At 44.5% G+C, this 16,934-nt stretch overlaps 1 protein-coding gene across 10 annotated transcripts in view; it reads left to right on the top strand.

Moving 5' to 3' along the window:
* Positions 1 to 16,934, top strand: part of SLC39A5 (solute carrier family 39 member 5) — a 284,979-nt gene that overhangs the window by 20,191 nt on the left and 247,854 nt on the right. Inside the window, exon 1 of one of the 10 annotated variants that reach the window (XM_078686179.1) lies at positions 10,596 to 10,679. The exons of 4 other annotated variants lie outside the window; for them this stretch is intronic. The gene's annotated coding sequence lies outside the window, so the exon portion shown is untranslated. Of the gene's footprint in view, positions 1 to 10,595; positions 10,878 to 16,934 lie in introns of those variants that run through there. 5 more of the 10 variants (XM_078686190.1, XM_078686212.1, XM_078686183.1 and 2 more) reach the window with 5 other exon arrangements.

Here is a 16,934-nt window from a genome sequence, read left to right as displayed (position 1 = left end):
GCCAGAACTCGAACGTATGTTCCCCTGTTCCAACGTGGGCAGCTCTAAAACCATAATGCTACTTTGACCATCGCGCTACATCGCATTTTTAGGTCTCGGGACCGTAGGCTTGGCCGTAGGCCAAGACCGGAAGTCCGGAGATTTATTGTTACTTAGAGTGCAGCAACATCCCGCCTCTCTTTTCGTCTCTCTTCCATAGGCTGGCTTCCTAAATGGAGGCCAGCCATTGGAGGAGAGAGCCGTCCCTCCAAAGAAGCTCCGTCTTTTTCGGATTTGGGGGCGTACATTTTGCTGTTCTTTCGCCAGTGACGTCACCCGTCACTCAGAACAACAAAACACACGCCCCGAATGCGAAAATTACCATGCTTTCTCCAAGGCATTTCTGCTTTGCCTCGGAGAAAGACGGTGGTGGTTTCCAGAGCTGCTCTGCTCGTCCCCCCTCCCTCCGCCCGCAGCTCTCCTTCGTCCCACTCCCACCCCCCTCCCTCCGCCCGCAGCTCTCCTTCGTCCCGCTCCCACCCCCTTCCTCCGCCCGCAGCTCTCCTTCGTCCCGCTCCCCCCCTCCCTCCGCCCGCAGCTCTCCTTTGTCCCGCTCCCCCCCCACCCCCTCCCACATCTCACGGGGCGTGATTTCCCTTTTTCACCCTGTCTCCTCTTTCGTTCTTTCTCTTGTGCCCTCGCTTGCTATTTTTTCTTTTCCCTAATCCCCAACCTCGTATCCCTATTTTGCTCGTCATCCCGCCCTGGTATTGTTTTCTCCTTCCTCTCACTCTTCACATTTCTGTCTGCTACCTCTTTCATTTGTCTTATTTCTCTTGACATCCCGGTCTGTTCCTTCAACAGACTGTCTTTGTTTTCTCATTTTGCTCTTACCACGTTTTCTCCTCGCTCTGGCACAAAACCTCCTCTTTTTCTCCCTTTCCCTGCCTCACCTTTCTGTTTTCACCCGTATGACTTTCTGTTCTTCCATTTCCATCTTTCTCCCATTTGTCCTTTACTCCATTCACACACAGTACTCCACCCCCCCTTTCTTTAAAATATTTCTTTATTGTTTAAGCCGAATCTTTGTAGGGCGCACACAAATATGTCATTCACAAGCCCATGCCCTCCCCACCTCCCATCAGTACATATTAGCACTTAATTAGACTCTTAGGAATAATGGGGGGGGCTCCCAGGGGCGGGAGGGAGTGTGCCTGCGTTCACTGTGTAATTCAGTGGTGTGTCCCCGTGACGTGCACAGTGCGCTGTATAGTACACGAGTCACCGCTCCCTGGCCTGCATGGGACAAGCGCCTTCCAGCAGTGTATTCTAGCGCTGCGTTAATGTCCCATTGTGTGAAGCGCACGAGTAGAGGGAGGGGGGGGAGTGAATCTGATGCTGAGCAGTGGAGCGCAGCACTGCTGATTCCCGGCCTCTGTCTCATCTCGGACCCCGACCATCGCCGGAGACTCGACCTCCGGCGCACTCACCCGCCTGTCACCTCTGAGTCAGAGCGCACTCTGCTGTCACCGTCCCTGCACTCTTGTCTGTGTCAGACCTCTCTTACTCTTGTCTCAGTGTCAGACCTCTCTCACTCTCGTCTCAGTGTGTGTCAGACCTCCCCCTTACTCTCTGCTCTCATCTCAGTGTCAGACCTCTCTCCCCTCTCACTCTCTGCTCTCTCTTCCCTCTCACTCTCTGCTCTCTCTCCCCTCTCACTCTCCACTCTCTCTTCCCTCTCACTCTCCACTCTCTCCTTCCCTCTCTCTCCCCTCTCACTCTCCGCTCTCTCTCCCCTCTCACTCTCCACTCTCTCTCCCCTCCCACTCTCCACTCTCTCTCCCCTCCCACTCTCTGCTCTCTCTTCCCTCTCTCCGCTCTCTCTCCTCTCTCACTCTCGTCTCAGTGTGTGTCAAGACCTCCCCCCTTACTCTCCGCTCTCATCTCAGTGTCAGACCTCTCTCCCCTCTCACTCTCTGCTCTCTCTTCCCTCTCACTCTCTGCTCTCTCTCCCCTCTCACTCTCCACTCTCTCTTCCCTCTCACTCTCCACTCTCTCCTTCCCTCTCTCTCCCCTCTCACTCTCCGCTCTCTCTCCCCTCTCACTCTCCACTCTCTCTCCCCTCCCACTCTCCACTCTCTCTCCCCTCCCACTCTCTGCTCTCTCTTCCCTCTCTCCGCTCTCTCTCCTCTCTCACTCTCGTCTCAGTGTGTGTCAAGACCTCCCCCCTTACTCTCCGCTCTCATCTCAGTGTCAGACCTCTCTCCCCTCTCACTCTCTGCTCTCTCCGCCCTCTCACTCTCCGCTCTCTCTCCGCTCTCACTCTCCACTCTCTTCCCTCTCACTCTCCGCTCTCTCTTCCCTCTCTCCGCTCTCTCTCCCCTCTCACTCTCCGCTGTCTCTCCCCTCTCACTCTCCACTCTCTCTCCACTCTCTCCTCCCATCTCTCTCCCCTCTCACTCCCTGCTCTCTCTCCCCTCTCACTCCCTGCCCTCTCCCCTCTCACTCTCCGCTCTCTCTCCCCTCTCACTCTCCGCTCTCTCCCCTCTCACTCTCCGCTCTCTCCCCTCTCACTCTCCGCTCTCTCCCCTCTCACTCTCTGCTCTCTCTCCCCTCTCACTCTCTGCTCTCTCTCCCCTCTCACTCTCCGCTCTCTCTCCCCTCTCACTCTCCGCTCTCTCTTCCCTCTCACTCTCCACTCTCTCTTCCCTCTCACTCTCCACTCTCTCTCCCCTCTCACTCTCTCTCCACTCTCTCCCCTCTCACTCTCCGCTCTCTCTCCCCTCTCACTCTCCGCTCTCTTTCCCCTCTCACTCTCCGCTCTCTTTCCCCTCTCACTCTCCGCTCTCTCTTCCCTCTCACTCTCCGCTCTCTCTTCCCTCTCACTCTCCACTCTCTCTTCCCTCTCTCCGCTCTCTCTCCCCTGTCTAGGCTGCTCTCTGACTGTCTCCAGTGGCCTCTGTCTGTCTCTGGTCACCCCTCCTCACCATCACACACCCTCACATCCACTCACCCTCACACCCTCACCCACCCTCACACCCCCTCATCCTCACACCCCCTCACCCTCACCCCCCTCACAACCCTCTCACCCTCACACCCCCTCACCCCCCTCACCCTCACCCACCCTCACTCACCCTCACGACCCTCTCACCCTCACACACCCTTACCCTCACACCCCCTCACCCTCACACACCCTCACTAGCATAGCATAACAAAACCTAGCATAGCATAGCAAAACATAGCATAGCATAACAAAACAAAGCATAGGATAGCAAAACCAAACCTAGCATAACAAAACAAGAAATAGCATAGCAAAACACTACAAAGCAGGGCATAGCATGACAAAACACAACAAAACATAGCATAACAAAACATAACATAACAAAGCATAGCAAAACAAAACATAGCATAACAATACACAACAAAACATCATAAGATAAAACATAGCATAACAAAACAAAGCATTGCATAACAAAACATAGCAAAACACAAAGCATAGTATAACAAAACACAGCATACATAACAAAACATAGCATAACAAAGCATATCAAAACATAACATAACTTAGCATAACAAAACACAACAAAACAGCATAACAAAACACAACATAGCATAGCATAACAAAACAAAGCTTAGCATAGCATAACAAAACATAGCATAACAAAACATAGCATAACAAAACATAGCATAACAAAACATAGCATAACAAAACATAGCATAACAAAACATAGCCTAACAAAACATAGCATAACAAAACATAGCCTAACAAAACATAGCCTAACAAAACATAGCCTAACAAAACATAGCCTAACAAAACATAGCCTAACAAAACATAGCCTAACAAAACATAGCCTAACAAAACATAGCCTAACAAAACATAGCCTAACAAAACATAGCCTAACAAAACATAGCCTAACAAAACATAGCCTAACAAAACATAGCCTAACAAAACATAGCATAACAAAACATAGCATAACATAGCATAACAAAACATAGCATAACAAAACATAGCATAACAAAACATAGCATAACATAACAAAACATAACATAACAACACATAGCATAACATAACAACACATAGCATAACATAACAACACATAGCATAACATAACAAAACATAGCATAACATAACAAAACATAGCATAACAAAACATAGCATAACATAACAAAACATAACATAACAACACATAGCATAACATAACAACACATAGCATAACATAACAACACATAGCATAACATAACAAAACATAGCATAACATAACAAAACATAGCATAACATAACAAAACATAGCATAACATAACAAAACATAGCATAACATAACAAAACATAGCCTAACAAAACATAGCCTAACAAAACATAGCATAACAAAACATAGCATAACAAAACATAGCATAACATAACAAAACATAACATAACATAACAACACATAGCATAACATAACAACACATAGCATAACATAACAACACATAGCATAACATAACAAAACATAGCATAACAAAACATAGCATAACAAAACATAGCATAGCATAACAAAACATAACATAACAACACATAGCATAACATAACAACACATAGCATAACATAACAACACATAGCATAACATAACAAAACATAGCATAACATAACAAAACATAGCATAACATAACAAAACATAGCATAACATAACAAAACATAGCCTAACAAAACATAGCCTAACAAAACATAGCCTAACAAAACATAGCATAACATAACAAAACATAGCATAACAAAACATAGCCTAACAAAACATAGCCTAACAAAACATAGCCTAACAAAACATAGCCTAACAAAACATAGCCTAACAAAACATAGCCTAACAAAACATAGCCTAACAAAACATAGGCTATGTTTTGTTAGGCTATGTTTTGTTAGGCTATGTTTTGTTAGGCTATGTTTTGTTAGGCTATGTTTTGTTAGGCTATGTTTTGTTAGGCTATGTTTTGTTAGGCTATGTTTTGTTAGGCTATGTTTTGTTAGGCTAACAAAACATAGCCTAACAAAACATAGCCTAACAAAACATAGCCTAACAAAACATAGCCTAACAAAACATAGCCTAACAAAACATAGCCTAACAAAACATAGCCTAACAAAACATAGCCTAACAAAACATAGCCTAACAAAACATAGCCTAACAAAACATAGCCTAACAAAACATAGCCTAACATAACAAAACATAGCATAACATAACAAAACATAGCATAACATAACAAAACATAGCATAACATAACAAAACATAGCATAACATAACAAAACATAGCATAACATAACAAAACATAGCATAACATAACAAAACATAGCATAGCATAACAAAACATAGCATAACAAAACATAGCATAACAAAACATAGCATAACAAAACATAGCATAACAAAACATAGCATAACATAACAAAACATAACATAACAACACATAGCATAACATAACAACACATAGCATAACATAACAAAGCATAGCATAACATAACAAAGCATAACATAACAAAACATAGCATAACATAACAAAACATAGCATAACATAACAAAACATAGCATAACATAACAAAACATAGCATAACAAAACATAGCATAACAAAACATAGCATAACAAAACATAGCATAACAAAACATAGCATAACAAAACATAGCATAACATAACAAAACATAACATAACAACACATAGCATAACATAACAACACATAGCATAACATAACAACACATAGCATAACATAACAAAGCATAGCATAACATAACAAAGCATAACATAACAAAACATAGCATAACATAACAAAACATAGCATAACATAACAAAACATAGCATAACATAACAAAACATAGCATAACAAAACATAGCATAACAAAACATAGCATAACAAAACATAGCATAACAAAACATAGCATAACAAAACATAGCATAACATAACAAAACATAACATAACAACACATAGCATAACATAACAAAACATAGCATAACATAACAAAACATAGCATAACATAACAAAACATAGCATAACATAACAAAACATAGCCTAACAAAACATAGCCTAACAAAACATAGCCTAACAAAACATAGCCTAACAAAACATAGCCTAACAAAACATAGCCTAACAAAACATAGCCTAACAAAACATAGCCTAACAAAACATAGCCTAACAAAACATAGCCTAACAAAACATAGCCTAACAAAACATAGCCTAACAAAACATAGCATAACAAAACATAGCATAACAAAACATAGCATAACAAAACATAGCATAACAAAACATGGCATAACAAAACATAGCATAACAAAACATAGCATAACAAAACATAGCATAACAAAACATAGCATAACATAACAAAACATAGCATAACATAACAAAACATAGCATAACATAACAAAACATAGCATAACATAACAAAACATAGCATAACATAACAAAACATAGCATAACATAACAAAACATAGCATAACATAACAAAACATAGCATAACATAACAAAACATAGCATAACATAACAAAACATAGCATAACAAAACATAGCATAACAAAACATAGCATAACAAAACATAGCATAACAAAACATAGCATAACAAAACATAGCATAACAAAACATAACATAACAAAACATAGCATAACAAAACATAGCATAACATAACAAAACATAGCATAACAAAACATAGCATAACAAAACATAGCATAACAAAACATAGCATAACAAAACATAACATAACAAAACATAGCATAACAAAACATAGCATAACATAACAAAACATAGCATAACAAAACATAGCATAACATAACAAAACATAGCATAACAAAACATAGCATAACAAAATATAGCGTAACAAAACCTAGCATAACAAAACATAGCATAGCAAAACAAAGCATAGCATAATAAAACACAACAAAACTTTGCATAGCATAACAAAACATAGCATAGCATAACAAAGCATAGCATAGCAAAACACAATACCACTCAGTGCCACATAATGATATGCTACATAATTACACTGCACTCAATGCAACATACTCTCCAAATACCACTCAGTGCCACATAATTACACACCACATAATTACACTCTACTGAATGCAACACACTCCACACAATACCACTCAGTGCCACATAATTACATGCCACATAATTACACTGCACTGGATGCAACATACACTCCTAATACCACTCAGTGCCACATAATTACTCTACTTAATGCAAGACACACTCCACACAATACCACTCAGTGCCACATAATTATGTTGCATAATTACACTACACTCAATGCAACATACACTTCAAACAATACCACTCAGTGCCACATAATTACACGCCAGACAATTACACTCTACTGAATACCTCAAACACTCCACACAATACCACTCAGTGCCACATAATGATATGCTACATAATTACACTGCACTCAATGCAACATACTCTCCAAATACCACCGAGTGCCACATAATTACACACCACATAATTACACTACTGAATGCAACACACTCCACACAATACCACTCAGTGCCACATAATTACAAGCCACACAATTACACTCTACCGAATACAACATACACTCCTCATAATACTACTCAGTGCCACATAATTACATGCAACATAATTACACTCTACTCAATGCAACATACACTCCAAATACCACTCAGTGCCACATAGTTACACGCCACATAATGACACTGCACTCAATGCAACATACACTCCACACAATACCACTCAGTGCCACATTATATGCTACATAATTACACTGCACTCAACGCAACATACACTCCAAATACCACTCAATGCCACATAATTACACGCCCAGTGCGACAATCTTTGTTGGGCTTGCCACCCCACCATCCTTTTCTACCCCCTCCCCCACTACCATGCTTCGCGATTGGCCTGCCCTCTTCTCTCTATAGCCCCCTAATCCTACCCCAAGAGAACAATTAGCGTGCTGATCCTGCCTGACTTGAGGACAGTTCCTCGGTTAAAATCACTTTCTATACAAGACAGTGTTTGGATGCTCGCCATCATAGTTATTGCTTGAGAACCATGGTTGCCCTACATTGGGAAAGTTCCCTTTGAAGGCTTTCAAGGGGCAAATTATTTCAATCCACCTATTCGGTATTATATTAGTGGGCTAACCCGCTGACCTGTCCTTACTTTGTCACCGGAGTTTCTTTAAATAGCTGTGACATGTGTTCCACTTCGCAGAATAATAAAGTGACTTATAAATGGTATGGTTACTTAGACTGAAGTGTCCCAGCGCTACCGTTTCACTCCCAAAGACCAGATCAGATGAAGCCTAAGGTAATTACAGATCCAAAAAGCCCAGTTTGTAGCTTTTTTCAGAAAGCTGGCTCTGTTTTTTCCTTTGTAAGGAAGAGGGAACAGTCTCTCCCATTTTTTGATTATCTGTAGTGGTGCCCCTTTCCCTCCCATTCTCCCAAAAACATTCTTGTCTTTTAATTTTTATTATCACAGATCATCTTTTCACAGATTCTTGTTTTCTTTTGTCTATCCCTTGATTCAAGTTTTCATGGACTGACATGCACCCCTCACAATCTCACATCCGCAATCTCTACTTTCTTGTCTGACTTACATTTGAGCCCTAAATCAAGACAAAAATGATCACTCTTCCCACTCATTGTTCCTCAAAAGTTTCCAGGCCATGGTGCTCCCTCTTGCATGAGTGAGTCGGAGAGACCCAAAAATAATGTACAACAGCGCTCTAAGTGAATTACTACTTCAGACATGGAGGTTACAAGGTTTGTAATCAGATCAGGGTTTTAAAGTATGCTTGAAATTAATGAACGTACATAGACTTTTTTATATGTTCAATACTTGGCCATCCTCCTATTGGTGGTTTCACATGAGTATATTTTGAAATCGCATCATTGCACATTTAATATTTCATGGTTATTATTTGAGGGATGTGATTGTTGTCAAGATGATGCTTGATGCCAAGAGTGGAAAATAAATGAAAGCATCCTTATTAATCCATTTACAAATGAGTCTGTGTGTGGCTCTGTCTGTGTGTGTGTGTGTGTGTGTGTGCGTGGCTCTGTCTGTGTGTGTGTGTGTGTGTGTGTGTGGCTCTGTCTGTGTGTGTGTGCGTGGCTCTGTCTGTGTGTGTGTGCGTGGCTCTGTGTGTGTGTGTGTGTGCGTGGCTCTGTCTGTGTGTGTGTGTGTGTGCGTGGCTCTGTCTGTGTGTGTGTGTGTGCGTGGCTCTGTGTGTGTGTGTGCGTGGCTCTGTCTGTGTGTGTGCGTGGCTCTGTCTGTGTGTGTGTGTGTGTGGCTCTGTTTGTGTGTGTGTGCGTGGCTCTGTGTGTGTGTGTGTGTGCGTGACTCTGTGTGTGTGCGTGGCTCTGTCTGTGTGTGTGTGGCTCTGTGTGTGTGTGGCTCTGTCTGTGTGTGTGTGCGTGGCTTTGTGTGTGTGTGCGTGGCTCTGTGTGTGTGTGCGTGGCTCTGTGTGTGTGTGCGTGGCTCTGTGTGTGTGTGTGCATGGCTCTCTGTGTGTGTGTGTGCATGGCTCTCTGTGTGTGTGTGTGTGCATGGCTCTGTCTGTGTGTGTGTGTGCGCAGCTCTGTGTGTGTGTGTGTGTGTGTGTGTGTGAGGCTCTGTGTCCGAATACTCTCTACTACTCACCTATTGCCATTGTAAATGACAATACCATTTATTTATGTTTTAAAAAAAAAAAATGAAAAAAAATGTCATGAGCAATGCCAAGAGCTCTACCTTTAATAATGCCGAGACCATTGCATTGTAAATGCTTGTTTTATCCTCTGGTAAAGGTGACTTTACCGCGAGGCCTATGCAAACACTCCCCCACCCCTCCACCAAGGCCTAAAAGGCACTGGGGCCGAGGTGACAACACCTGGCCCATGATGAGGCCACTTCCCTGACTCACCCCTTCTCCACCCCATTATAGCCCCAGGGTATGACCTGGCAGAGAAGGGGGTAAAGAAAAGCACAGAGCTGCTGCTGCTACTCCAGAGGGGCTCGGGTGACACTGGCTCAGCAGGGGAAGGACGCTGCTTCTGGGCCATGCCGGCCCACATGAGGCAGGGGGCCGAGGTGAGAATGCCTTAAGGGTCAGCACAACACGTGGCCCTAAGTCTCAGTTTGACAGCGTGGCAGCGCAGTGCCCGTGATACTAGTGTCACTTCCGGTGGTCTGGCGGGGCCCGGGGAAGACAGGAAGTCTCTGTGGGCTGGTTTACAGAGCCCCTATAAAACCGTTCCGCAGATGACCCTTCGCCCAATGCCCGACTGCCCAATCCGGCCCTGCCCTTGAGCGTCACACACTTGACCAACCGCTAATGTCAAGTGCACTACAGAGGTAGGTTAGTTTGGTTGATGGGAACGGTTCGACAGCCGCAGTCGAGGCGTGATTAAGAGAAATTAAGATTTCTGCATGCATATCTACAGGAAAAATTAAAAGAAAAGAAAAAGAGACAAACAAAGTGCATAACCGCATTTAGTAGTTGGGGAATCAATAACTATCAAAGGGGAAGGGAGAGCTATTAATGACACATGCTAGACTGGCACATGTTCATAAACAAACAGAGTTCAATGGGAATTTGTCCAAAACCGTTATACAGCCCGGGTGATTAGGCGCTTCAGGTGAAATATTAACTAATGCACACCCTGAGAGTCCTTTCTGCAGCGCCCAAGGACTGCTGAGGACAGGGCGGCTGGAACCGCTCTCGGCGTCTTGGAGCCAGACACATGACGTAGGTTACAGCCTTTATTTATTTATGTATAGGATTGTAAATATCGCAGCCTTGGTCAAAGGCGTTAGAACTCTTCAAAGAAACGGCTCCAGAGACCTGGGTGTCTAGAGTCCAAGCAAGCCGCTCCAGGCCTAGAAGTCTGGAGGCTAGGTTATCAACAAAGGCACTGGGTGTCTGGAGAGAGAAGGAGCTACACAGGTAATCTACTGCCCGATTTCTTCCTCAGGCTGGTCGCCTAGTCATGAAATGGACAAGTGGCTATGTTAACTAAATGTTATTTCTTGTTGGCTATATATGTTATAGTGTTAGCAATATGTGATACTCTGAAGAAGGCCTGGTAGCAGAACTACATCCCTTGGCTGAAACATATGTCAGTGTTTTTATTTGGAATGTCAGCCTTCTTCACTATAAACGCCATTTTGTTGTTGGAGCCCTTAAGCTGGAGGAGGCTCCCATGCTTAGCGAGGACAGCAAGACTTCAGGCTTTGGTGTTGCTTGTGTTTGTTGCTGATGTGCAGGCGCGCTGTGTTTTATCTTTGATGGATGGAGCTTTAGAGGAGAAAGTCACGTGGGACTCCACACGGCCTATTATGAGGCAAAAACACAGTGACAATAAGACCAGCTGTTTTAGAGCCTTTACGTTTGCACTAGTACACACAACGTTTTACTCGTCTACCTCACTGCAACACAATTATGCCTTGTAGACTACTAACAATGTTTTTTATTTCTCACTAAAAAGAATAAAGCACTATTTGTTAAATGAAACAGTACATGTCCTTTGACAGCACATATTTTCCTCCTTTCCTTGTGTAAATCTCCAGTGTTAGATACTTTTCTCCCATTAACATGGGTTGTACTGAAAGGGAGCAGAACCCAACTACAAAGAAAATTATAATTCTGGTGCGTTTAATGTTTGCCTGACAAGTCTGGGTAAAAGGGTCTGAGGAAGGGTGAGGTGCTCGGGTAAGGGGTCTTGATGTCTGGGACAGGGAGAGCTGCACAGGTAATGGGCCTGCTTAGCTGCAAATGCAACAGGTGTGTGGACAGGACGAGCTGCATGAGTAGAGGGATTGGTTGTCTGGGGGAGATATCAGGTCTGACTGCCTACATCCAGTGGGTGCCCGAGGCTAGGGATGTCACTCCTGGGTGGAATCTCTGGAGACCCACTCAATCATTCATAGCAAGCATTTGATGTATACTACTTGCAATCTACCTCTCGTTCGTCTTACCATAACTTACCTATGTGCTGTGCCCCAAGCCAAGATAATAGCATCACCTGGTGCCTCGCGGAGAACACCAAACCAGTTTCCACACAGGCAACAGTGCGATTGAACACTCATTCCAACCACGCACTCGCCCATAGAGTAGAGTGCTACCCGTTCACTCATGTGCTTGGTTGCCTCAGGAAATGGGAAGAACTAGATTTATGGTATACAAAACATCCTCCCTTACTGAGTGTTGACTGGATCTCAAATCCTGACAACTTAACATGGAAGGGGCTGGTAGAACGGCTACGAGTTTCTCAACAAGCGGTACAAAAGGGGGTGGTGATGGACGGAGCATCTCAACCAATCAAACACTCGCACCCAGTCAACAGATCTGGGTTTAATCCATCACCGTTCTTTAGCCGACTCTGCCACCCCAGTTTAGACATGGCCTTATGCAAATCAGTCTGACCCTGTGCCTCATGGGAACAGTCCAGCCCGAACTGCCAAGCCATGCCTTCCCTGGACCGGAAACAAGCTTCATAGGACCGGTTTCTGGCATTTCAACCATCTTCAGCCACGCTATGAGTTTCTCAACAAGCGCACACATAACATAAACGGCAACACGATGGGCTGTAGAAGATCTGGGTGACTGTGACTGAATATCGGGTGGGCTGTTGAGCTAACCGTCCTGGGGACAGGACAGGATACATTGGTAGGAGGGCTGGGTACCTGGGGACAGGGACTCACACAGGTAATGTGGATTGGTATCTGTGAGCCAAGTGGCCTGCAGGGAACAAAATGGGTTGTTCAGGAGCCAGTGACTGCGCCAGGCTCACAAATAAGAGGGTTGAGTGGTTGCGGCTGAACACTTTGTAAACTGTATTCGTGCTCTTTACAGCCTCTACCAAGATATCAGTAGCAGAGTCGCTAGTCCCCAAGTGGAGGAGTGCGAGGAGATGGGTAAAGATTCCCTTCCGACCCACCTGGCTCACTCATCTTGAAGAAAAGTCGAGTACTTCTTACAAAATGCTGTCTGTGTATTCTTCTTTCCAGGAGTTCTCCTCAAAACTGCCCAGGCAGCACCCTTGTTGATTACTACTCTGTCGGGTGTGAGAGGGCGTTGGTATCATAAATGTGCATGCTACACACAAGACAGGCCTGAGTGTCTGAGCCAGAACCCGTTCGGGACAGGGGAACAGAGGGCATGCAGTGGCTACTGGGCCACATCTCTGGTGGTTGAGTTAGTTTGCCACTGACGTTCAGCGGTCCGTTCTATTATTGCTCTGCCAACTGCGCGAAGCATAAACCTTCCCGTGCTTGACTTTCAGAGTAGTGAGTGTGATCACTCAGACTTCTCATGGAAATAGTGTGGGGTGGAGGCAAGAGCTCAAAACTCAACAGCAGGTAGGGATTATGCCAGGTGTAGATGGCTCAGATATTGGTTCAATGTCTTTTTCATTGGCTTTAGCAAACAGTCTCAAGTGGGTGCCACAGTCTCATCTCGAGATGCATGCTAAACCCCACGGTTTGAGTGTTAGCCGGTTGTGGCAGCCCGACTGTGCAGCGGGTGAAGGATTCACTCCTGTAATCTTGGCGACGACTCTTCGTTTTGCAGGGATCGCAGAGTCAACCTTGTTCCAGCAGAGTTCACAGGATGCTCTGTATCAGTACCCTTGTTTGGCAGTGGCAGCTGCAGACGGACTCTGTGTACTGGTAGTTGACGCATCCAGGTCGGATCCCTCACGGTGGTGTCGTTGGGGCATCCTGGCTGATGGGGCTCTCTGCTTCAGTGGCTATGAAGCTTTTTCTATCTCTGTTGACAGCAGCAGCACCAGTCTCTCAAGCCTGTGCTATACCACTGTAGTAGAGATCTGGGTCATTCTTGTGACCGCTCACTCATCAACTGCAGAGAAAGATCAGGGGACCATCGCACATCACGGGTCACTCCTGGCTTGTTCTATTGTGCTGTGTAAAATTGATACTTGTATAGCGCACTACTCCCCCGCAAGGGTCTCAAGGCACTTGTACGAATACCACTGTGGAACCCATCCTGGCTTTCCCTGTGAGGTGTCCACTCCTGGGCACCCCCCTGGTGAAGCCAGGCATCCTTAGCGTTGTGGAGGCCGTTGTGGAGATTAAGCAAGCTATTGCCCAGAGTTGCAGAGTGGGACTCCATGATTGGAATAGGCAACGAGGCGAGAATTATCAGGTCTGTGGAATTTTTGAGCCCAAGACCCGCCGAGGCAGGGAATTGAACCCTGGTCCCGGGCTAGACCTCTGCATCAGGGTCTGCCGCTCTAACCATTGAGCCACACTTCTCCTGTGTGCTTTCTCTGAGTGCTTTTCATGCCAAAATAGAGTCTCTCTCCACTCCATCCCTCTCTCAGCAGGCAGACCGGCTTCTATCTAGTCTCTTTATGTATACCTTTGCTCATCCAGCAGTTAGTGTTTTCTTCAGGTTCTGTCCCTTCACCCCTGGAAGACTGGCTGTCAGAGAAACACCCACTCAGCAGCTCTTCGAGGTCTCTGTGGCACACTCACATCCTTGGTCAGGAAGAACTTGGTATGGAACAAAGCGGGGTGATTTGGTCCTACTTTTATACATGTTTGCCAGGGTTGGGGATCCACGGTCTAAGGCTTCAAGACAGTTTTTTTGTTGTCTCTTTCAAATGTCATTATGTAGGGTGCTCTTTGGACAAAGCCTTTGTGTAAAGTGATGGTTTGCAAAACAGGTAGCAACGGGGCTGGCACCAAGCAGAAGTACCTAAAACATGTCATCAGCCTTCCTGAAGCAGTAATCTGAGACCAACAAAAGGGCACGTCCTGCTTAAAAACCTCCTCAGCTTGAACAACAGAAACTGCAGTCCTGCCCTCTAACCCTACCAAATGGCAGTGCTCCCGAAGAACTAATAAGCATTCTTTTGCTAATGAGGACTTCGTTACATTTCTAAAGCTAAACCTTTCTCTATCCTCATCACTCCTGTGTCTGGGTCTCCACCTGCCAGCCACAGGAATGCATGCAATACACCAGTGGTGGCCGGTGACTTTTCAAAGTGGTAGGGCGTAAAAGTTTGGGGCTAGTTTTACTTATCGAGTGAACCCAACTGATTTAATGGAGTTTCGGGGTCTTATTGCAATTTCGAATTCATTCACGAACCTGGCCTACGTTTGTAAGCAGTTGTTTCTTATCATTTTATGTTTACATGGTGAGCACTGCTTATTGTTATTGCCTAACATTGTGAAAGGCTCAGTCAACTCACCGGAACTCGGAGTGTGACCAATAGGTGGCTAGGAGCTCTCTGCAGCAGATTCATTAACCCACTAAGCTAACTGCAGTGCCATATTAGGTGCTAATATTGAGAGATGGCATTAGAGTTTGGCAAAATGAAAAGATATTCGACTGGAAGTTTGGGCACTTGTTTTGTTCACATTTTTGTTTAAAACGTACACCTTTTCTTCTGAGTATATCCTAAAATATACATTTTGTCCAGACCATTTCAACAGAAAGGCAAAGGTCTTGATCATCTGTAGAGCTTTCAAAAGTTGGCTTATATCATTTAGTGTTGCCATTTCACTGATTGTTATTCAACCTGGACTTTTATATTACAAACCATTACCATCCGCTACGACAGGACTTATGATTCAATGAAAGAACTACAACTCCCAGAATCGTTAGGTTATCAAGTGAAAGACCGGGAATGGAAACATGATGTCCTCAGCACATGGAACTTTGTGGCAACCATGTGGCCATCCCCATCCTTTCTATTTTCTGCAATAACAGCATTCAAAGTTTCTGTGAAACACAAATTATTGTCGTTAAAAGTAACAGATAAACTTGAATTTAGACCATGTTTGATCTTGCAGCATGACCTTTTCATGCGGGGTTAAACACCTTTAAGCTTTTTCAGAAAATGTTTTTCTGGACTCATCAAATTGCACTCTGAAGAAGCAGCTTCAAAGCACTGGAGAAGGCTTTACAATACATAACGCCCGTGTCTTGGGAGGAGCATATTACGGGTGCCGTGGCGCACAAATTGGGAACCACTGGTACAGCCTCCTCCCCGAGCCACCCCACCCCGCTCCCCCCTTGTGTATGTGAGCCCGGCTGAAACAGCTTGGACACACACAAAGCCACACCAGAGTACTTCACAGGTCTTTAAAAGACCTTTTACTTGTTAATGAGGGCTTTGATGTTTTTCACCCCTCGGTGTGAATTAGGCCAGCCCGACGCCACTAAGGCAAACCACGCGTTTCAAGGAACTGCTCTGACAGAATCTGCGACCCCCTTCCCAGGACTCCACGACCACCCGGGGGGTCTCGATTTTGCCACATATGTATGACATCCAGACAGGTTTTAATTTCACACCACAGCAGAAAATAGGAACATGTTGATTTATGTTTTTTTGTATTTATTTAAATATACAGTCAGTTAAGATGAAAAGTACTGTAGCAGTCTGGCACTGTGGACACACACACACACTCTCACACAGACACACACACACTTACACACACTCGCACTCACGCACTCACTCACTCACACTTACTCACACTCACTCAATCACTTACTCACACAATCCCTTACTCACACACTCTATAAAGTGTTGAACGACACACAAAACCTCATTTTCAGCTAAAAGCATTGTATCCTCATCAATTTTCCCTCTAATTTTTTTCCTCTGTGTGCGGCAGAGGAGGGTCTCTGTGCGCTGCAACCATGGCTATGTGCGCCAGGAACCAGATGCGTGTGTGCAGCGCCAAATGTCACTCTAAACGTTTACTTAAAAAAGTGAAAAGGCCGATCTTAAGGCCGGTTTGCAAATTGGATAAACATGCCCTGACATGAATTGATTACACAGGCAAGTACACTTCAGGTTTAGAAAAGCACAAGAGTCCAACGGTGGTACAATCATAAGATTTTTACTAAATATTCTTAACTGGAGCACTGTTCATTGGGTGGGGAAATGTTGAGAGCCTATACAATATATATGCACCCGGCGAGTGAGAGGCTTGCTACAGTGAGGACCTTGAGTACCCTGCCAGGGCTAAT

This window comes from Lissotriton helveticus, chromosome 1_1 (assembly GCF_964261635.1).
Source record: "Lissotriton helveticus chromosome 1_1, aLisHel1.1, whole genome shotgun sequence".
In the NCBI taxonomy this organism is placed as follows: domain Eukaryota; kingdom Metazoa; phylum Chordata; class Amphibia; order Caudata; family Salamandridae; genus Lissotriton; species Lissotriton helveticus.
Note: the sequence above shows the minus strand (reverse complement) of the source record. Positions and strands in the feature narration are given on the sequence as shown.